This window comes from Vulpes vulpes, chromosome 7, assembly GCF_048418805.1.
Source record: "Vulpes vulpes isolate BD-2025 chromosome 7, VulVul3, whole genome shotgun sequence".
Taxonomy (NCBI): domain Eukaryota; kingdom Metazoa; phylum Chordata; class Mammalia; order Carnivora; family Canidae; genus Vulpes; species Vulpes vulpes.
Window position 1 is genome coordinate 58,577,973 of NC_132786.1, and position 23,981 is coordinate 58,601,953.

Here is a 23,981-nt window from a genome sequence, read left to right on the forward strand (position 1 = left end):
GCCTCACTGGCCCCGAAGTCCCCAGGCCCTGCATTCCAGGCCCGGGAGCCCCCCCGAATCCCCCGTTTGTCTGCTCTGCCATTCATCTGTTTCTCCAATGGTCCCTGAGTTTCTCCCTGTGCCCATCCACCATTTGACTACCCAGCTGCACTTATCAGAGGTTCTCTGGATATTCTTCTGTCCTTCTCTGTCCCTCTGTCTCTCCATTCTCTGTGCCTGGGTGGGACTGTGCAGTTTGCTCACTGTTGCCTCCCCTCTCCCTGGTTTTGTTAATAAAATTTTGAAGAACCAGAAAAAAAAAAAAAAAGATGATCTCTACAGGGATAAATGCTGGAAAGCCTGAAGCTCAATCAATTGATGTTGAAAACACTTAAAGGGAGTAAAGGCTTGATCTGAATGGTCTAGAACATGTACTATAATTTATTTTTTTTAATTTTTATGATAGTCACACAGAGAGAGAGAGAGAGAGAGGCAGAGACATAGGCAGAGGGAGAAGCAGGCTCCATGCACCAGGAGCCCGACGTGGGATTCGATCCTGGGTCTCCAGGATCACGCCCTGGGCCAAAGGCAGGCGCTAAACTGCTGCGCCACCCAGGGATCCCATGTACTGTAATTTAATAGAAGAGATGGTCGTCTTAATATTTAATGATTTAAAAGAACTTCTCAGTCCTTGCGAAGAGTACAGTCCAAGGATAAATCAAATTTCTGAACGCATTTTATGCTACATATGTGTATACTTTGCGATCCTCAGGTGTTCATGCCAAATATTCTCTTTCAATAAGTCCTTCAATACGTTTCTTAATAACAACTGGACTTGGTAAGAATCGAGCCTTCACCTGCTGAGTTACCTCTGCTACTAACACGCTGTGCTGCATCTTCTTTCTGTATTTCATTGTCCGCACGATAGCAGCTTTGATCTCATGTTTTCTGTCGTCATCTACTTTCTGCCTCGTTTCTTTCCTTTCTGGGTCAGATTCACCTTGTTTGGCAGCAACTGTTTGAATCTTGACTCTGTGTAGTCTGGATGTGAACTGATCATTAACTGTGAATATGTGGCCATTTTCTATTTCCTTGGACTTGGGTTCTTTTGTAAGAACCCGCTGTGTTGGTTTACCACAGGCGAGGGACTGCAGGGCTCTAGCAAGGTCTCTTTCAGGGATATCTGTTTCTTGTTGAATTTCCTCAAATGTGTATTTTTCTCTGGATGATTGAATTCATACATCTTTTATTCTTCTTTTGGCAAACATCAGATAATATGAGCAAAACCATATTTCTTGCTCACTAGAGTTACATACATTCTTTTTTGCTTTATATAAGTTTGTAAACATATGTTGAGTGGATAAAATTCTTGGCTAAGGACATACTCTGACATATACTTTTCTGAGTTAGGAGAAAAGAAAGCTTATGAAACTTCCATTAGACCATAATCACACAGCAAACTAAATTAGTCTCTGCTGTTTTTAAATTAACATCTGCCATTTTTTAAAGACTTCAGTTTTTGGTTACAGCTAAAATGATTTTTATCTGAAGTTTATGAAAGAACAGAAGCTGACCACACAAATCTTACTCATAAGCATATTGGCCGTTTCAAAATAAAAAATAATAAAAATAAACCTATAATCAAGGAAATTCCACTCATCTTATTAGAAAAAAAATAGCTACGAATGTTATTGTAAATATAGATGGCAATTTGTAATAACTAGGCTTCATGATATTTGCTTTACTCCTTAATGCTTCTCTTTTGATTTTAAACTAACAGATTACTTCATAATAAAGGCAAGCCATTTAGCATTTTATAATTTAATTCTTTTATAAATTTCAGACCCCAAAAATTTCAGATCAAGTATTACAAAACAGTCAGCCTTCAGAATATATTTTGTTTGGCAGACAGAATGGTTTTTCTTCTTTTGAATTGGAATACCTTCATGCAGTACGTAACTTGCTCTAAGCTGACCCATCCCTACTAGCTTCCCACATTGTCACCAGCCGGGCATGTGAGGCTGACACCCGTTTTTAATATTATAAAACTCAGTATTAACCTACAAAAATTAAGTTGCATTCATGGAGCAAAAATTCAAATATATCATAAACTTCATGCTAAGTCTTAATACTCATTCCTAATTTGGGAAAAATAGATCAAACCCAAAAGGACTCATCTTACTAATACTTAGTTACATAAAACATTATCAATAAGAAATGTTTCTATATATGGATACTGTCTTCTTAGAATAGTGTTAACAGTAACCTGAAATCTGAGGTAGATGAATCATTTATATCACAGAGTATTATATACTGTCTCTCCTATACAGTCTTGGCTCCCAAACAGTGGGCTTCAACTTCATCCCTACATATAATATAAACATTCTCAAATATTTGAAATAAAGGAAAGGTGTCATTAATAAGGCTAACTAAAATTACAACAAAGGCTTTCTTCTAATCCTAGAGGATGAAACAAAAAGAGAGGTCTTGTAAAACAAATTGGAAATGAGGAAGAATTTGAAGTCAAGTTGGCCCTGGACCCTTTTACATTGCTACTCCTTCTCTTTGTTCAAGTTAAAGAATAAGAGAGACCACCAACTGCTCCTTAGTGGAACAGGCTGCAAAGAAAACAAAGCAGCTAAGTGATGATGAGGAAAACAAAGAATATAAAAATTTGTAGTTATGAAGATGATCAAGAAATGATGGAGCTCCTGGCTGGCTCAGTTGGTAGGGCATGCAACTCTTTATCTATCTCAGGGTCATGAATTCAAGCCCTATGTTGGGCAGAGAGATTACTTAAAAAAACTTAAAAATAAACTAAAAAATAAAAGACATTAAAAAAACTGTAAAAAAAATGATAGTAGTAATTCTATTCTGAAGTTTAAGAAACAGCAAGGAGTAACAAATAAATTAGAGAGACAGTAATCTCCCTGTTTTTTTTTTTTTTTTTGCTTCCACTCCATTTTAATTTGAATACAAATACAGAAAGAATCATGTCTTCTGCTCATAACTCACTCTTTGACTATAGAATAAGTCAAAACTTGTAAATGCATCATTGAAAACATATTAACACTCCACCTGCAGCCTTTGAGATTTCAGCCATAGTTCACTACCAGTGTTGTGTGAGAAAGCCATATAATTTCATGTCTCCTTGTTTCTCTTTATGCTGCTCTGCCTCAGAAACCCCTTTTTTCCTCTCCTGGGTAGCTCAGTGGTTGAACACCTGCCTTCGGCCCAGGGCATAATCCTGGAGACACGGGATCGAGTCCCACTTCGGGCTTCCTGCATGGAGCCTGCTTCTCCCTCTGCTTGTGTCTCTGTCTCTCTCTCTGTGTCTCTCATGGATAAATCAATAAAATCTGAGTTGCTCAGTCGGTTACGCATCCACCTTGACCTTGGCTCAGGTCATGATCTCTTGGTTGTCGGATAAAGCCAGATGCCAAGCTTTGCATGTTCGGCAAGAAGTCTGCTTGGAACGCTTTGTCTCTCCTTCTGTCTTTCCCCCTGCTCGTACTCTCCCTCTTTCTCTCACTTTTTTTTAAGTGTTAGAAACGTTTATTTGTCAAAATATTAAAGAAAAGTGGGAGGGGTGAAGTAAAACAAGGCTAAATTTCAGCTAATGCTGCACCACGATCACAGGTCAGACATAAAAGAAAACAAACAAACAAAACAACAACCTCCACCCCAAACCCCAATGGTCCTAGCAGTTTCAGAAGATTAGCTTCAATGTTAGAGTCCAGAGCTAACAGAAGAGTAAAAGGTCTCTTGCCACTACATGGTCATTTTAAAGGGAAAGGAGATGTTGCAGGTAGACAGGGAGAAGGGTTCAATTCCTAAGGAAAGCAAGATAAGAGGGGGTTCCACTGTACAGGAAAAAGGGGATGCCAGCATAATCCTTACCTAGGGCTGCTCAGAGGCTGAGAATATAAGGAATGGAGTGAAAGGCTACAGGGACTAGTATCAAGAGGAAAGAAAAGTCAACTTAGAAGAATTAAATTAAGAAAGAAAACACAGTTGGTCAGAAACTCCTTTGTTTACTGAAACATGAAGCAATGGAAACATCCCGGCAAGGGGGACGCGCGGAGCAAGTTCTCATATATGACTGCAGCCCGAGGGTTCAGTCCGCAATGATCCTACCTCCAGTTTTTTTTTTTTTTAATTTATTTATGACAGTCAGAGAGAGAGAGAGAGAGAGAGGCACAGACACAGGCAGAGGGAGAAGCAGGCTCCATGCACTGTGAGCCTGATGTGGGATTCGATCCCGGGTCTCCAGGATCGAGCCCTGGGCCAAAGGCAGGCGCCAAACGTCAGAAGCACCCAGGGATCCCCCTACCTCCAGTTTTTAAAAGGCTGAGCACCGCGCTCGGTCCACATATGCTCCCGCTCACACCGGGCCATGTCATACAGAGAATTCCGTGCAGCTGCTGAAGCCTGCGACAGCTCACTCTCTGGCCCATAACCGTAGCCCTCTCCAACCGTGGGGAGCACAGCTGCAGCACGACGCAGGGGGCTCCTGTCCCTTCCATAATAGGACGAGGTGTTGGCAGCGGCAGCAGCCATAGAGCCCAAGTGGCAGCAGCCCCTGAGCTCGGCAACAGGTGTCTGTCGTAGGGATTAACAGAAGTGGGGTTGAGGTGACTGGTCACAGCTGTGCTCTGGACTTGAGGCAGATGGGACATGGACTGCTCCGCCTAGTTGTACGCAGAGGCTGCTGCTGCCGCTGCCACTACCTCATAAGAGCGGACCCGGTAACGCTTCTAGGAGTCGAGTGCTCCATATGCATCGTTGTAACACATGGATTCCCCGCAGCCCATGGGGAAGGCGTGCGCACTGCTCCATACTGTCCGTTATACTGCTCGGTAAAGTCCGCCACATGACCTGTACGATCTACTGGACACTCTTTTGACCAGTGCCCCTCTTTCCCATCGGTGTGATAGCAGCCACTCTGGTCTCCCATCCCAGGGGCAGTCCGAACTCGGCTTGTGGATAACTGCACTGGAGGCTCATTTGACACCTTGTAGCTTAAATAGGAGTGGTTTGAGGAGACAGTGTGTGCCTCTCAGTTCCCCTGGCTGCTTGTGGTCTCCAGGGGAGGTGGGATTTTATTTATTGAGTCCTTCCTGTAAGGCCAGCACTATGTATCCTGAGAAGCAAAATGAGGGTCTGGCCATGATTTGTAATGTTGGAACACCAAGGAGGACAAGTGGTGTCCCAGGGAGGCCTTGCATTGTGGCCTTACTGCATGTGGGGACCATCTGTGATTTTGGTTTATATTTGGGGTGTCTCTGAGGCAAGAGTGCCCTGAGTTCCTTACCCTAAAAGGAACAACTCTTAGACAGTGGCCCAAGAGTTTGTAAGAGGTGCTGATGGAGCCATTTGCTGACCAGGGCATCCAGTGCTAAATGGCAGCCTAAAGCTTGGCTTCTTTTGCTGACTGTTGGGTGGGTTGTGTCCTTTATTAGGGACGTAAATATTCCACATGAGCTCCCCCCTGTAGCATGGTGCTCATACCATCCATAAAGTAGACAAACTCCATTGCAGTTCACTCAGTTGATGTCATTGGGGCTCCCTACATAGCCAAGGGGACTGGGGAGGGGTGACCTCCTCTGGTATGGTGGCATCCAGCAAGGGACTGAGGAAGAACAGGGGAGACCTCCCCCTGCAAGTGGGATAAGCCAGTCGCCTCAAGCTTGAGTCTCTCCTGCATTGAGGAGACCTCAGTAGCTATGCCTCCCAAGGCTCAATGCACAGCTGGATGTGGAGGGTCACACGCCAGTGTCTATAGGAACCTCTCTTTCCAGGAGAGCCCAGGATGTGGGCAGCATTTGTTACTTGGTTGGTGTATAGTGTAGACAAGGAGGATATTTTCTTGCATATGAGGGCCTTGGGCACTGTATGTCCATTATGGATATGTGGGCCAGAAAAAAAAAAAAAGGCAAGTCCATTGCTTGTCGTGGGAAACAAGTCCGACCTAGAGGAGAGAGGCAGGTGCCCATCGAAGAGGCGAGGACTAAAGCAGAGGAGTGGGGCGTGCAGTACGTGGAGACATCGGCTAAAACACGAGCCAATGTGGACAAGGTGTTCTTTGACCTAAGGAAAGAAATCAGAGCCAAAAAAAATGTCCGAGAACAAAGACAAGAATGGCAAGAAAAGCAGCAAGAACAAGAAAGTTTTAAAGAAAGATGTTGCTTAATCTGAAAGCCAAGATGGCGGATGAAGTCAGTCACCACTAAGGACATAGGGCGGGCTCATTAAGAGAAGAGTAGAGTTGACTCCTTGATGTATTCCTTGCTCTCCCCAACCTCATTCACACATACTACTTTAAATGGGGAAAATATTTGTGAATCAGTGGCTGGCAGAAGAAATAAGCCCTTGTCCATGCATTGGAATGGCTACTTTGTTGGGAGGTTTTGGAATTTCCTTCTTCCCTTCTCCTTCCCAAAAGTTTTATCACATACGTAGTGCTATAGGTAAGAAATAAGTGTTAACTAAAAAGAAGTGTACTGTCATAGCATCTTATTTCCCTCCCTAGTTTTATAATATCACCATCTTTTGTTTTGAAATAAAAACGTCTAATTAGGTCTGGGGAAGGGAGTAGGATAAGACTCTCCCTAACTCTTATCAGCTTAACAGAAGTATTCAAATAAATCCATTAAGCTCTAATAAAAATTCAGAGATTTGGGGGATAAGTTTTTTTGGCAATACCCCAAAGATCTGAAGCACAGTGAAAAAATAAAAATAAATATGAATTGGGCCAAATATGTCAGTAACAAGCTCACAAACCCTTCCCACATATTGAAAATGAAAGTTGAATTCTTTGCATTTAAATATTAGCCAACGATAGCCTGTGTTAGCTATTTCTCTCCTGTAGCATCCTGATTTTGTGTAGAAGCTTCTTTTTAGCAGAGTAAGTGAAGACTCGAGAGTAATATACTTTACAAATGACACAGTTTTCTAACCAGATCAAGACTATATCTTTGGATACACCATCTCCTAATTGCCAGATGGTTAGGCCCATCCTTCTCTGCTGGTAACCAATGTATGTCCTTCTGGCCAACCTCTGCATGCAGAGGTTAAGAGAGCCTCTTTGTGTGTTTCTTTTAAGTATAATGAGTTCTTCTGAAGAATGTGATGAGTTGAAATTGTATTTTCAAATCATGAAGCCAGAGCCTGCGTCAGACCTTCTGCTACCTCTCATAGATTTGCTCTAATTCTGAATGTAAAATTAGGAGAAGTGGAAAAGGATAAGATAAGCCATTGCCTTTTTACCTCTGAGAATTGGCTGCTATTCTATGTAATTTTCTTCTCAGACAGCCATAGAGTTGGTTAGAAAATGGCTTTTACTGATGAGATATTGTTAAGCATTGTTGTATGAATATTCTCAATTTAGCACCAGAAAATTTTTCCTAGGAAAGGAGTCCTGTGTGATGAAAACCCAGTATTCAGCATATTTTCCCCCATTTTTTGGAAGTGACATTTCACACACAATGCCAAAAGTGAATTGGGGTGGGGAGAGTGGGAAACTTTCAAATTTATAGTTATTACAGAAATTGTGGAAATTATGATCTGACTGGAAAGCAATCTTGTATCACCTCTCAAAGAATCATGGTCTTTTTTTAAATAAAAAAAGCAGACAAAAAAAAAAAAAACATTTGTTGTTTCCTGCCTTGTTAACGTTCCCCATTCTCACTGGTGTGAGGTGGGATCTCATGGTGGTTTTGATTTGTATTTCCCCGATGGCCAGTGATGCGGAGCATTTTCTCATGTGCTTGTTGGCCATGTGTATGTCTTCCTCTGTGAGATTTCTGTTCATGTCTTTTGCCCATTTCATGGTTGGATTGTTTGCTTCTTTGGTGTTGAGTTTAATAAGTTCTTTATAGATCTTGGTTTCTAGCCCTTTATCTGGTGTGTCATTTGCAAATATCTTCTCCCGTTCTGTAGGTTGTCTTTCAGTTTTGCTGTGCAGAAGCTTCTTATCTTGATGAAGTCCCAATAGGACATTTTTGCTTTTGTTTCTCTTGCCTTCATGGATGTATCTCGCAAGTAGTTGCTGTGGCCAAGTTCAAAAAGGGTGTTGCCTGTGTTCTCCTCTAGGATTATGATGGAATCTTGTCTCACATTGAGATCTCTCACCCATTTTGAGTTTATCTTTGTGTATGGTGAAAGAGAGTGGTCCAGTTTCATTCGTCTGCATGTGGATGTCCAATTTTCCCAACACCATTTATTGAAGAGACTGTCTTTCTTCCAGTGGATAGTCTTTCCTGCTTTGTCGAATATTAGTTGAACATAGAGCTGAGGGTCCACTTCTGCATTTTCTATTCTGTTCCATTGATCTATGTGTCTGTCTTTGTTCCAGGACCACGCTGTCTTGATGACCACAGCTTTGTAGTACAACCTGAAATCTGGCCTTGTGATGCCCCCAGCTATGGTTTTCTTTTTTAATATCCCCCTGGCTATTCGGGGTCTTTTCTGATTCCACACAAATCTTAAGATGATTTGTTCCAACTCTCTGAAGAAAGTCCATGGAATTTTGATAGGGATTGTATTGAATGTGTAAATTACCCTAGGTAGCACTGGAATTTTCACATTATTAATTCTTCCAATCCATGAGCATGGAATATTTTTCCATCTCTTTGTGTCTTCCTCCATTTCTTTCAGAAGTGTTCTGTAGTTTTTAGGGTATAGATCCTTTACCCCTTTGGTGAGGTTAATTCCTAGGTATCTTATGCTTTTGGGTGCAATTGTAAATGGGATTGACTCCTTAACTTCTCTTTCTTCAGTCTTATTGTTAGTGTACAGAAATCCCACTGATTTCTGGGGATTGATTGTGTATCCTGCCACACTGCCAAATTGCTGTAGGAGTTCTAGGAATCTTGGGGTGGAGTTATTGGGTTTTCTATGTACTGTATCATGTCATCGGCGAAGAGGGAGTGTTTGACTTCTTCTTTGCCAATTTGAATGCCTTTTATTTCTTTTTGCTGCCTGATTGCTGAGGCTAGGACTTCTAGTACTATGTTGAATAGCAGTGGTAAGAGAGGACATCCCTGTCTCATTCCTGATCTTAGGGGAAAGGCTCCCAGTGCTTCCAAGTTGACAATGATATATGCTGTGGGCTTTTTGTAGATGGCTTTTAAGATGTTGAGGAATGTTCCCTCTATCCCTACACTCTCAAGAGTTTTGATCAGGAAGATGGCGGAAGAGTAGGTTCGGCAAATCACCTGTCCCCAACAAATTACCTAGATAACCTTCAAATCATCCTGAAAATCTACGAATTCGGCCTGAGATTTAAAGAGAGAACAGCTGGAATGCTATAGTGAGAAGAGTTCACACTTCTATCAAGGTAAGAAGACAGGGAAAAAGAAATAAAGAAACAAAAGGCCTCCAAGGGGGAAGGGCCCCGCGAGGAGCCGGGCTGAGGCCGCGGCGAGTGTCCCCAGGACAGGAGAGCCCCGTCCCGGAGAAGCAGGAGCTGCACCAACCTTCCCGGGCGGAAAGGGGCTCACAGGGAGTTAGAGCAGGACCCAGGAGGGCGGGGATGCCCTCGGGCTCCCTGGGACACTAACAGACACCTGCACCCTGGGGGGTGCGCCGAGCTCCCTAAGGGCTGCAGCGCGCAGGGCGGGACCCGGAGCAGCTCGGAGGGGCTCGGGTGGCGGCTCTGGGGAGGGGGCTGCGGGGTGGGAGCGAGAATCCAACATCGCAGGCCCCAGAGCACAGGGCGCCGGGACACAGCCCAGGATCTGGCCTCCCCCGGGACAGGCAGAGGCCGGGAGGGCCCAGGACAGCAAGGATGCTCCTGCCCGGAGCTGAGCAGATCAGCGGCCCCGCCCCGGAGCCCCCAGGCCCTGCAGACGGAGAGCCCCGGAGCTACTGCGGGAGCTGACTCCAGGGCTGCAGAGCTGGCCCCGCCACTGCGGTTGTTCCTCCTGGGGCCTCACGGGGTGAACAGCCCCCACTGAGCCCTGCACCAGGCAGGGGGCAGAGCAGCTCCCCCAAGTGCTAACACCTGAGAATCAGCACAGCAGGCCCCTCCCCCATGAGACCAGCTAGACTGCCCTGTTCCAGGGGAAGTCAAGGGACTTAAAGTATACAGAATCGGAAGATACTCCCTCGTGGTTTTTGTTTTTGTTTTTGTTTTTGTTTTTGTTTTGCTTTGTTTTGTGTTTTTTTTTTTCTTTCTTTCTTTTTGATTTCTGATTCAAAGATATCAGAAGATACTCCCACGTGTTTTTTGGGTGTTTTGTTTTGTGTTTTTTTTCTTTCTTTCTTTTTGATTTCTGATTGCTTCTTTTGATTTCTTTTCAAAGTATTTCTGATTGCTTCTGTTGATTTCTTTTCAAAGTATACAGAATCAGAAGATACTCCCACGTGTTTTTTGTTTTTTTTTTTTGTTGTTGTTGTTGTTGTTGTTTTGTTTTGTGTTTTTTTGTCTTTCTTTCTTTTCCATTTCTGATTGGTTCTTTTGATTTCTGATTGAACTCCCCCCCCCCTTTTTTTTCACCTTTCTTTCTTTTTCTTTCTTTTTTACCCCCTTTTTTCTTCTTTCTCTTTTTTTTTTCTCTTTTCTTTCCTTCCCTCTCTTTTCCTCCTTTTCCCAATACAACTTGTTTTAGGCCAATCTGCACTGAGCAAAATGACTACAAGGAAAACCTCACATCAAAAAAAGTTTCAGAAACAGTCCTCTCTCCCACAGAGTTACAAAATCTGGAATACAATTCAGTGTCAGAAAGCCAATTTCGAAGCACAATTATACAGCTACTGGTGGCTCTAGAAAAAACCGTAAAGGACTCAAGAGACTTCATGACTGCAGAATTTAGGTCCAATCAGGCAGAAATTAAAAATCAATTAAATAAGATGCAATCCAAGCTAGAAGTCCTAACGACGAGGCTTAACGAGGTGGAAGAACAAGTGAGTGACATAGAAGACAAGTTGATGGCAAAGAGGGAAACTGAGGAAAAAAGAGACAGACAATTAAGAGACCATGAAGACAGATTAAGGGAAATTAACGACAGCCTGAGGAAGAAAAACCCACGTTTAATTGGGGTTCCCGAGGGCGCCGAAAGGGACAGAGGGCCAGAATATGTATTTGAACAAATCCTAGCTGAAAACTTTCCTAATCTGGGAAGGGAAACAGGCATTCAGATCCAGGAAATAGAGAGATCCCCCCCCCCTAAAATCAATAAAAACCGTTCAACACCTCCACATTTAATTGTGAAGCTTGCAAATTCCAAAGATAAAGAGAAGATCCTTAAAGCAGCAAGAGAAAAAAAGTGCCTGACTTTTATGGGGAGGAATGTTAGGGTAACAGCAGACCTCTCCACAGAGACCTGGCAGGCCAGAAAGGGCTGGCAGGATATATTCATGGTCCTAAATGAGAAGAACATGCAACCAAGAATACTTTATCCAGCAAGGCTCTCATTCAAAATGGAAAGAGAGGTAAAGAACTTCCAAGTCAGTCAGGAACTGAAAGAATATGTGACCTCCAAACCAGCTCTGCAAGAAATTTTAAGAGGGACTCTTAAAATTCCCCTTTAAGAGGAAGTTCAGTGGAATAATGCACAAAAAACAAGGACTGAATAGATATCATGATGACACTAAACTCATACCTGTCAATAGTAACTCTGAACATGAACGGGCTTAATGACCCCACCAAAAGGCGCAGGGTTTCAGACTGGATAAAAAAGCAGGACCCATCTATTTGCTGTCTACAAGAGACTCATTATAGACAGAAGGACACCTACAACCTGAAAATAAAAGGTTGGAGAACCATTTACAATTCAAATGGTCCTCAAAAGAAAGCAGGGGTAGCCATCCTCATATCAGATAAATTAAAATTTATCCTGAAGACTATAGTGAGAGATGAAGAGGGACACTATCTCATACTCAAAGCCTCTATCCAACAAGAGGAATTAACAATCCTCAATATATATGCCCCGAATGTGGGAGCTGCCAAATATTTAAACCAATTAATAACCAAACTGAAGAAATACTTTGATAATAATACACTTATACTTGGTGACTTCAATCTAGCTCTTTCTACCCTTGACAGGTCTTCTAAGCACATCTCCAAAGAAACGAGAGCTTTAAATGATACACTGGACCAGATGGATTTCACAGATATCTACAGAACTTTACATCCAAACTCAACTGAATACACATTCTTCTCAAGTGCACATGGAGCTTTCTCCAGAATAGACCACATACTGGGTCACAAATAGGGTCTGAACCGATACCAAAAGATCGGGATGGTCCCCTGTATATTCTCAGACCATAATGCCTTGAAATTAGAACTTGATCACAACAAGAAGTTTGGAAGGACACAAACACATGGAGGATAAGGACCATCCTGCTAAAAGATGAAAAGGTCAACCAGTAAATTAAGGAAGAATTAAAAAGATTCATGGAAACTAATGAGAATGAAGATACAACCGTTCAAAATCTTTGGGATGCAGCAAAAGCAGTCCTGAGGGGGAAATACATCGCAATACAAGCATCCATTCAAAAACTGGAAAGAACTCAAATACAAAAGCTCACCTTACACATAAAGGAGCTAGAGAAAAAGCAGCAAATGGACCCCACCCCCATCAGAAGAAGAGAGTTAATTAAAATTCGAGCAGAACTAAATGAAATCGAGACCAAAAGAACTGTGGAACAGATCCACAGAACCAAGAGTTGGTTCTTTTAAAGAATTAATAAGATAGATAAACCATTAGCCAACCTAATCAAAAAGAAGAGAGAGAAGACTCAAATTAATAAAATCATGAATGAGAAAGGAGAGATCACTACCAACACCAAGGAAATACAAACGATCTTAAAAACATATTATGAACAGCTGTACGCCAATAAACTAGGCAATCTAGAAGAAATGGACGCATTCCTGGAAAGCCATAAACTACCAAAACAGGAGCAGGAAGCAATAGAAAACCTGAACAGAAAAAAAAAAAAAACCTGAACAGGCCAATAACCAGGGAAGAAATTGAAGCAGTCATCAAAAACCTCCCAAGACCCAAGAGTCCAGGGCCAGATGGCTTCCCAGGGGAATTCTATCAAACGTTTAAAGAAGAAATCATACTTATTCTACTAAAGCTGTTTGGAAAGATAGAAAGAGATGGAGTACTTCCAAATTCGTTCTATGAGGCCAGCATCACCTTAATTCTGAAACCAGACAAAGACCCCACCAAAAAGGAGAATTATAGACCAATATCCCTGATGAACATGGATGCAAAAATTCTCAACAAGATACTAGCCAATAGGATCCAACAACACATTAAGAAAATTATTCACCATGACCAAGTAGGATTTATCCCCGGGACACAAGGCTGGTTCAACACTCGTAAAACAATCAATGTGATTCATCATATCAGCAAGAGAAAAACCAAGAACCATATGATCCTCTCATTAGATGCAGAGAAAGCATTTGACAAAATACAGCATCCATTCCTGATCAAAACACTTCAGAGTGTTGGGATAGAGGGAACTTTCCTCAACATCTTAAAAGCCATCTACGAAAAGCCCACAGCAAATATCATTCTCAATGGGGAAGCACTGGGAGCCTTTCCCCTAAGATCAGGAACAAGACAGGGATGTCCACTCTCACCACTGCTATTCAACATAGTAATGGAAGTCCTCGCCTCAGCAATCAGACAACAAAAAGACATTAAAGGCATTCAAATTGGCAAAGAAGAAGTCAAACACTCCCTCTTCACAAATGACATGATACTCTACATAGAAAACCCAAAAGCCTCCACCCCAAGATTGCTAGAACTCATACAGCAATTTGGTAGCGTGGCCGGATACAAAATCAATGCACAGAAATCAATGGCATTTCTATACACTAACAATGAGACTGAAGAAAGATAAATTAGGGAGTCAATCCCATTTACAATTGCACCCAAAAACATAAGATACCTAGGAATAAACCTAACCAAAGAGGTAAAGGATCTACACCCTAAAAAATATAGAACACTTATGAAAGAAATGGAGCAAGACACAAAGAGATGGAAAAATATTCCATGCTCATGGATTGGCAGAATTAATATTGTGAAAATGTCAATGTTACCCAGGACAATTTACACGTTTAATGCAATCCCTATCAAAATACCATGGACTTTCTTCAGAGAGTTAGAAGAAATTATTTTAAGATTTGTGTGGAATCAGAAAAGACCCCGAATAGCCAGGGGAATTTTAAAAAAGAAAACCATATCCGGGGGCATCACAATGCCAGGTTTCAGGTTGTACTTCAAAGCTGCGGTCATCAAGACTGTGTAGTACTGGCACAGAAACAGACACATAGGTCAATGGAACAGAATAGAGAACCCAGAAGTGGACCCTGAACTTTATAGTCAGCTAATATTTGATAAAGGAGGAAAGACTATCCATTGGAAGAAAGACAGTCTCTTCAATAAATGGTGTTGGGAAAATTGGACATCCACATGCAGAAGAATGCAACTGGACCACTCTCTTTCATCATACACAAAGATAAACTCAAAATGGATGAGAGACCTAAATGTGAGACAAGATTCCATCAAAATCCTAGAGGAGAACACAGGCAACACCCTTTTTGAACTTGGCCACAGTAATTTCTTGCAAGATACATCCACAAAGGCAAAAGAAACAAAAGCAAAAATGAACTATTGGGACTTCATCAAGATAAGAAGCTTTTGCACAGCAAACGACAACAACAGTCAACAAAACTAAGACAACCTACAGAATGGGAGAAGATATTTGTAAATGAACTATCAGATAAAGGGCTAGTTTCCAAAATCTATAAAGAACTTATTAAACTCAACACCAAAGACACAAACAATCCAATCATGAAATGGGCAAAAGACATGAAGAGAAATCTCACAGAGGAAGACATAGACATGGCCAACATGCACATGAGAAAATGCTCTGCATCACTTGCCATCAGGGAAATACAAATCAAAACCACAATGAGATACCACCTCACACCAGTGAGAATGGGGAAAATTAACAAGGCAGGAAACAACAAATGTTGGAGAGGATGGGGAGAAAAGGGATCCCTCTTACACTGTTGGTGGGAATGTGAACTGGTGCAGCCACTCTGGAAAACTGTGTGGAGGTTCCTCAAAGGGTTAAAAATAGACCTGCCCTACGAGCCAGCAATTACACTGTTGGGGATTTACCCCAAAGATTCAGATGCAACGAAACGCTGGGACACCTGCACCCTGATGTTTCTAGCAGCATGTCCACAATAGCCACACTGTGTAAGGAGCCTTGGTGTCCATCGAAAGATGAATGGATAAAGAAGATGTGGTCTATGTATACAATGGAATATTCCTCAGCCATTAGAAATGACAAATACCCACCATATGCTTCAATCTGGATGGAACTGGAGGGTATTATGCTGAGTGAAGTAAGTCAATCGGAGAAGGACAAACAGTGTATGTTCTCATTCATTTGGGGAATATAAATAATAGTGAAAGGGAATATAAGGGAAGGGAGAAGAAATGTGTGGGAAATATCAGGAAGGGAGACAGAACATAAATACTCCTAACTCTGGGAAACGAACTAGGGGTGGTGGAAGGGGAGGAGGGCGGGGGGTGGGGGAGAATGGGTGACGGGCACTGAGGGGGACACTTGACGGATGAGCACTGGGTGTTTTTCTGTATGTTGGTAAATTGAACACCAATAAAAATTAATTTATTAAAGAAAAGAGTTTTGATCAGGCATAGATGCTGTATTTTGTCAAATGCCTTCTCTGCATCTATTGAAAGGATCATATGGTTCTTGTTTTTTCTCTTGCTGATCTGATCAATCACATTGATTGCTTTATGAGTGTTGAACGAGCCTTGCATCCTGGGGATAAATCCCACTTGATCATGGTGAATAATCTTCTTAACCTATTGTTGGATCCTACTGGCTAGTATCTTGTTGAGAATGTTTGCATCCATGTTCATCAGGGATATTGGCATCTAATTCTCCTTTTTGGTGGGGTCTTTGTCTGGTTTTGGAATTAAGGTGATGCTGGCCTCATAGAACGAGTTTGGAAGCACTCCATCTCTTTCTATCTTTCGGAACAGCTTTAGTAGAATAGGTATGGTTTCTTCTTTAAACATTTGATAAAATTTCCCTGGGAAATCATCTGGCCCTGGACTTTTGGTCTTGGGAAGTTTTTGATGACGGTTTCAAATTCCTCCCTGGTTATCGGCCTGTTCAGGTTTTCAATTTCTTCCTGTTCCAGTTTTGGTAGTTTGTAGTTTTCCAGAAATGTGTCCATTCCTTTTGGATGGCCTAATTTATTGGCGTATAGCTGCCATAATCAGTTTTTAAAATCGTTTCTATTTCCTGGTGTTGGTGGTGATCTCTCCTATCTCATTCATGATTTTATTAGTTTCAGTCTTCTCTCTCTTCTTTTTAATAAGGCTGGCTAATGGTCTATCTATCTTATTAATTCTTCCAAAGGACCAACTCCTGGTTTTGTGGATCTGTTCCACAGTTCTTCTGGTCTCCATTTCATTGAGTTCTGTTTGGATCTTTATTAATTTTCTTCTTCTGCTAAGAGTAGGATCTGTTTGCTGTTTTGTCGCCAGCTCCTTTAGGTGCAAGGTTAGCTTTTGTATTTGGGTTCTTTCCAGTTTTTGGATGGATGCTTGTATTGTGATGTATTTACCCATCAGGACTGCTTTTGCTGTATCCCAAAGATTTGGAGTGGTTGTATCTTCATTCTCATTAGTTTCCATGAATCTTTTTAATTCTTCCCTGACTTCGTGGTTGACCCTTTCATCTTTTACAGGATGGTCCTTAACCTCCACGTGTTTGAAATCCTTTCAAATTTCTTGTGATTTAGTTCTAGTTTCAAAGCATTATGGTCTGAAAATATGCAGGGAATGATCCAAATCTTTTGGTATCGGTTAAGAACTGATGTGGGACCCAGTATGTGGTCTATTCTGGAGAAAGCTCCATGTGCACTTGAGAAGACTGTGTATTCAGTTGTGTTTGGACATAAAGTTCTGTAACTATCTGTGAAATCCATCTGGTCCAGTGTAGCATTTAAAGCTCTTGTTTCCTAGGAGATGTTGTGCTTAGAAGACCTGTCGATTGTAGAAAGCACTATATTCAAGTCACCAAGTATAAGTGTATTATTATCTAAGTGTGTCTTAACTTGGATTATTAATTGATTGATATACTTGGCAGCTCCCGCATTTCGGGAATAAATATTCATGATTGTTAGGTCCTCTAGTTGGATAGATCCTTTAAGGATGATATAGTGTCCCTCTTCTTCTCTTACTACAATCTTTGGGACAATCTTTAATTTCTCCAAGGATGGCTACCCCTGCTTTCTTTTGAGGACCATTAGAATGGTCCATGGTTCTCCAACTGTTATTTTCGGGCTGCAGGTGTCCTTATGTCGAAAATGAGTCTCTCGGAGACAGCAAATAGATGGGTCTTGCTTTTTTATCCAGTCTGAAACCCTGCGCCTTTTGATGGGGCCATTAAGCCCATTCACGTTCAGAGTTACTATTGAAAGATAGGAATTTAGTCTCGTCATTCAGTCCCTGTTTTTTGTGGATTGTTTCCTTGGACTTCCTCTTTCTATTCCAGGGTCCCCCTAATATTTCTGGCAGAGCCAGCTTGGTGGTCACAAATTCTTTCAGTTCCTGCCTATCTTGGAAGCTCTTTATCTCTCCTATTCTGAATGAGAGCCTTGCTGGATAAAGTATTCTGGGCTGCAGGTTCTTCTCATTTAGGACCCTGACTAAATCCTGCCGGCTCTTTCTGGCCTGCCAGGTCTCTGTGGAGAGGTCTGCTGTTGTCCTAATGCTTCTCCCCATAAAAACTACTGCTTACTTGTCTCTTGCTGCTTTAAGGATCTTCTCTTTATCTTTGAAATTTGCAAGCTTCACTATTAAATGTCGAGGTGTTGAGCGGTTTTTATGGATTTTAGGGGGGATCTCTCTATCTCCTGGATCTGAATGCCTGTTTCCCTTCCCCAGTTAGGAAAGTTGTCAGCTATGATTTGTACAAATACAGTTTCTGGACCTCTATACCTTTGGGCGCCCTCGGGAATCCCAATTAAATGTAGATTTATTCCTTCTGGGGCTGTCATTTATTTCCCTTGACCTATCCTCATGGCCTTTGTTTTTCTCCTTTTTCCTCAGTTTCTGCCTTTGCCATCAACCTGTCTTCTATGTCACTCACTCGTTCTTTTACCTCGTTAACCCTCGTCATTAGGACCTTCAGTTTGGATTGCATCTCATTTAATTGATTTTTAATTTTGGTCTGATTAGATATAAATTCCTTGTCAAATGACAAGGTATCAAGACCATCTTCCTGGGGTATCTCAGGCTTTGAGCCCTATGTTCTCACCAAGAAAATTATTTCATAAGGCAAAAACAGGCACCCTGAGGCATAGAAAGTCAAACCAACTAGGTCCAGGTAATGGGGGATGTTGGGAACTTGTGTGCGTATCCCAGTGGGGGAGCTTTAAAGAATGGAGGTGGAAGGAGGGCTCTCTGGCCAGCCACATGATACCCATCAGATTTCAAGTATTTGGCCAGCCCTGGGTGCATGCAAAGAAGGCAGTCAAACCAACTAGGTCCAGGTAATGGGGGATGTTGGGAACTTGTGTGCGTATCCCAGTGGGGGAGCTTTAAAGAATGGAGGTGGAAGGAGGGCTCTCTGGCCAGCCACATGATACCCATCAGATTTCAAGTATTTGGCCAGCCCTGGGTGCATGCAAAGAAGGCAGGGGCCAGACGCACAGCCAGTGTCCATGAACCATGCTATGACTCCCAGTAAACCCCAGCATTTTTTTAGCCTTAGTATCCCATTGCCCTTCTGCCACCTCTTCCATCGAACCACTGGAGTTTCAGGTAATCATATTTGCATATAGAAGCTCTGGGCTTTTGGAGTGTGAGCCTCTGTCAACCAGACCAGCAGGGGTGACAAAGGCCAGCAGAGGAGTTTCATACTGCTTTTGAGTGAACCTACAAAGTGCTGAAGTTGCTTTAGCAGGTGGGCAGTCACCACCCAGTGCCTTCATAGGCAAGTTCCCCTTTTTTGGAACAAGGAGAGGACTTTAAACATTTCCAGGGACTCAGGCTGGCTGAGATTGCCCAATGGTGGTTCCCTGTCGCTGAGCTAAAGTACAAAATTCTAAGGATATTTGGGCAGGTGTCAGCTGAAACCTCTCCAGGAAGACAAGAGCTGCCCCTTGGTTCCCAAGTAGACTCAAAAATATTTGACGACTCTGGCCATCCAAGAACAAAATCCCTATGTCTTCCCGCTCATCACAGGAGTTATCTGGACCTACAGGAGCTCTCATAAAGTTTTATTAGAGATTCAGTTAGGTCATGGGAAGCCTGGTTGGAATCAAGTTTTCACATGATCGGTTCTCAGGGTCTGAGCTGAAGCAGATAATTCTGAGGATGCTTCAGTTCAGGATATCTTTCTCCATCATCTTCACGGAGGCGAGTGAATCCTGGGCCCCCATGTGTTCTTTAAAAATTTTTCGGAGGTTCTGGGGGACCAAGGATGCCCGGAAATGGCCACAGCTTGCTATGTAGAGAGGGTTTCTGGGAGGGGTTCAGAGGGAAAATCAGGCATAGTCCAGTTAACTCCCTGAAATGAGGATGCAGTAGAGATGGAGGAGATAAAAAGAGAAGGTAGAGATACTTGGGGAGGGAACCTGAGCTCCATGAATAGGGACCAGCAACCCCAACTGTCAGAGTAGACAAGCACATCTCCCCACCCCTCACCCCTGCCCCCAGTCCTTATCCCCTGGGTGTTCAGTCACAGCCGAGGTCAGTGCTTGCTTTGGAAGTGCTGCTGTTTAGAGAGCGCTACAGAGTTCCTGTCCTGCTCAACATGACATTCTCCCCAGGGCTCCTTCTTTTCTCATTTTTAATATATCTGATTTCATTTCCCCTTTTTTTGTGTGTTTCAATCCCAACCTCTCTGCCTATTGTTCGACCCTCTTAAAAAGTTCAATCTGATCAGGTATGTCTATCAATCTCTTCATCTTGTAGAACTCTGTCTCAGAGATTTCTGAGGTGTCACAACCAATATTGTTGCCAGCTGTGCATGTTGCTCACTGACGCGTGGAGATGTCTCTTGGCTCTCATCTTGGGATTCCCACGAGAGTAATCTCTTGAGTTTTCCACTAGTTTCCTATTGTCACTGTAATGAATTACCATACACTTAGTATCTAAAAACAACAGAAAATACTTCTTTTTTTATACAGGTTTGGAGGTCTAAAACGTACATTGAGTCATTTTAATAGTCGTATGTTTTTTTTTTTTTTTTAATTAATTTTTATTGGTGTTCAATTTACCAACATACAGAAAAACACCCAGAATAGTCGTATGTTTGTATCTCAGTGGAGAAACCTCTGTGGATTCTCTTTGTTTCTTACATACTTCATTGTCTCATTTGATGGAAATACTTTGCTGCAGTTTTCACAATTGGCATTGGTTCTTTAAAATCAAAAAACTTTGCCGAGTAAAATTATATATGGAGAAAATATAGAAGTGATGTATACAGAATTGTTTCATTGAAGATCTAGTAGGTTCCTTGAGAATAGAGAGTCTGCCCAATTTGTCCATATGTCTGCAATATGTGTAACAAAAAAAGAACCACCAGAACCACCTTCATCATTACTTTTTCCCCATTTTGAGTTACTGACATTGGTAACTAAGCACCATTGTTACCTCTGTGTTTACTTCTTACATTTCAGCAAACCCTAGGTTTTTGTTCATCAAAACAAATGAATAAATATCCTACCTCAAGTGTAATAATATCGCCTATTCCTCCGTGAATGTACTTGGCCAGGACATTTAGATACTGGATGTTCTCTTTTATACTTCCAGTTATTTCCTTGGTCAAAAGCAGGGAGACTGATGCAGGCTATGGTAAGGCATGGCTGGAGAGGATGGTTAAGACCTCTAGTTCCTGTTTCTACCCTTAATGTAGAGGGCACATTCGGTTTGGGAGTCAGCTGGAATCTCAGGAGGAATCCATTTGAGAAGACCAGAGTTGAAAGGTAACAGGGGGAGCCAACGGTGGAATAAAGCCATAAAAAAAGAGTTAAGCCCCAAAGATCAGTTGTATGGAGCTAATTTTCTTAGACTCAGTTTTCCATATAAGTAGATCCTTATCATTTCCCTCTGCCTGGGCCCAAGAGCGGTATCATGGCTCTGTCATGCTATTATCTGAAAGTCACTAACTGTTGGAGAATATAAGCAGAGGAGGTTTGGAGACAAATAACACTATTAGGAAAATGCCCCATTTTCTGTTACCCATATCCTGTTCTGTTTCAGTGATGAAGCACAGATGGTTCTAAACACCTGGAAAGCCCCTGACTGCAGTTCATCCAAGTCCATCTTACCAGACCTAGGGTGTGATGCACACAATCCGAAGGGAGCATTTAGGTACCAGGGATCTATGGTTCTCTCCAACACTGACTATCCCATAGGACGTAGTGGGATGTAGGTAGTGTAGGTAGTGGAGACTTTGGCCTATGTGTAGGGTTGTCTCAAGTGCTCAGCTACTGAAACTGAATAAGTCTTTTAGAGATTTGTTTTGTTACCTGAGGAGACTTGGTTCAAAAATGAATAGATTGGGAAAGGTGATGATAATGGTTCTCATGGGTGAAGGTGTCCATACAGACAGGTGGAAAATGACTTCATTTCATTCTGCAGCTGACCAGAACTAGTAGAATGTCTCTGTTTGCATAATGAGGACATTTCAATACCTCCCTACAGGTACCTGGGTTCAGGGGTGTCTTACGATAGCAGAACGGCCTTCAAGGGAGGACAGAGAGTCCTTGTTCGTTTGGATGCTCATGGAAATGGGCAGTTTTGAATGGAAATAACTGTCAAATGGGAACATAAGCTACGGACACTTTGGCAATAGAATGGAACAGCAATCTTTCAGGTCAGTTAAAGTGATTTTGACTAGGTTGACAAGAAGTTGGTCTGAACGAGGGCAGGGTATTTTGTCTGAGAACTTGTTTCAGACTCTGCTAACTACAGTCAAACTCAGTCATTCTGTTGTGAGCTCCCACAGGCTTCCCATCAGGCTGTGGAAACGCCATGTTCTATGTTAGTTTGCTGGACATGTATCTTCCAATGAAAGTCTGAGCTTCTAGGGCACCGGGGTGGCTCAACCGGTTAAGCATGTCCGCTTGGCTCAGGTCATGATCCTGGAGTCCAGGTATCCAGCCCCGCTTTGCTCAGCTGGAGTCTGCTTCTCCGTCTGCCCCTGCCTGCCCACTTGTGTATGCCAGCTCTCTCTCAATTTATAAATAAATAAATAAATAAATAAATAAATAAATAAATAAATAAATAAGTAAATCTATCTGTAAAGTCTGAACTTCGGATCCCCGAGCAACGAGGTGAGCCATTTGTTCAGTTCCTCTCAACATCTCCTTTTCAAAAAGTGCAGGACGGTGAAATACCACTGGGCTTAACAGTAGAACTTCTAGATTTGAGTTCTGATGCTCCACTCTGGCTTCTAACTGGAAGTGTGGGACACAGAACCTGGGCACTTTCAAATCTCAGATGCTCCTCTGGTCGGTGATCTATAGTTGCCAAACATCACTATGCAGGAGATTTGACTGGACATGTGGCTTTAAAAATTCAGATTTTTATTTTTTTTTTATTTTTTTTTTAGAATAATTCAGATTTTTAATTTAAGAATTCCGAATATGAAAGTGTGAGACTCGGGGACAGACCTCTGATTTTCTAAAATATTCTAGGTGACTAGAATCATCTTTTTATTTTTGTAGTTTTTTTAAATTTTTATTTATTTATGATAGTCACACACAGAGAGGGAGAGAGACGCAGAGACACAGGCAGAGGGAGAAGCAGGCTCCATGCACCGGGAGCCCGACATCGGATTCGATACCGGGTCTCCAGTTTTGCGCCCTGGGCCAAAGGCAGGTGCTAAACCGCTGCACCACCCAGGGATCCCTAGAATAAACTTTCTAAAAAAGATTTTATTTATTTATTTATGAGAGTCACCGAGACAGAGGCAGAGACACAGGCGAGGGGGAAGCAGGCTTCCTATGGGGAGCCCGATGTGGGACTCAATCCCCGGACCCCAGGATCATGATCTGAGTCAAAGGCAGATGCTCAACCATTGAGCCACCCAGGCATCCCGAGGTGACTAGAATCAATTTGGCTCTGGAAACACTGATTTTTATTACCTCCAAGGCCACTTCGAGCTCTAACATTTTAACATTCTAAGAATTCTTGTAAATCTGAGTGTGACACTTATACTTAGTTTTTATGATTGAACAACAAACATGGTGTGTGTGTGTGTGTGTGTGCATGTGTGTGTGCATGTGTGTGTGCATATAGGCATAATATGTAGCATGAAATGTAGAACGATATCCAATCCCTAATCTAGGTAAATGAGAACAATGTTAGAGAGAACAGAGGAAAAGTTATGGCACAATTTGCACATACTGGGGAATAATCTATGTACATTTATGCTGTCAGGGAATTGTGTGATTTGTAAGGAGAGTAAGCCGAACAAGTCATTTTTAACTTGAGTGCCTGAGTAAGTGGTAAAAATATTTACTAAGATCTAGAATACTAACTGAAGCTCAGTTTCGGAAAGGAAGGGATAAACTGCAATAAAAAGTAGTTATTTAGGGGTGCCCATCAGAGATCCAGTTAGGGAAGACCAATGCCCTGTAAAACTTTAGCATGAAGTTAATGTCGGAAATACAGTGTAGGATTTTTATCAGACAAAGCTCATTTAGGTCAACAGAAATCATGCTGGGTATTCTGAACATGAAATGTAATGCAAAGGATTGCTACACAGGTAGCAGATGGTCAAAAGTCCACAGAGATTAATAACTACTGACCCGGAGGAGCAAATGGGAAAGGCGCTATCAGCAGCAGGGTCCGAAATCCTTGTGTTAGCTCCTTACAGGTGGAGGCTTGATGTATGAGTATGGGACACAGCACAGCTGGTGCTCAGACCTCTAAGTCAGGAGCAGCGCATGAATGATGCTTAAGACTTTAAGGAAG

General features: G+C 42.2%; 1 pseudogene; it reads right to left on the reverse strand.

Annotated features, from left to right (window-relative positions):
* Nucleotides 1-4,313: 4,313 nt before the first annotated feature.
* Nucleotides 4,314-5,223, reverse strand: LOC140599543 (RNA-binding protein 4B-like; annotated as a pseudogene).
* Nucleotides 5,224-23,981: the final 18,758 nt, after the last annotated feature.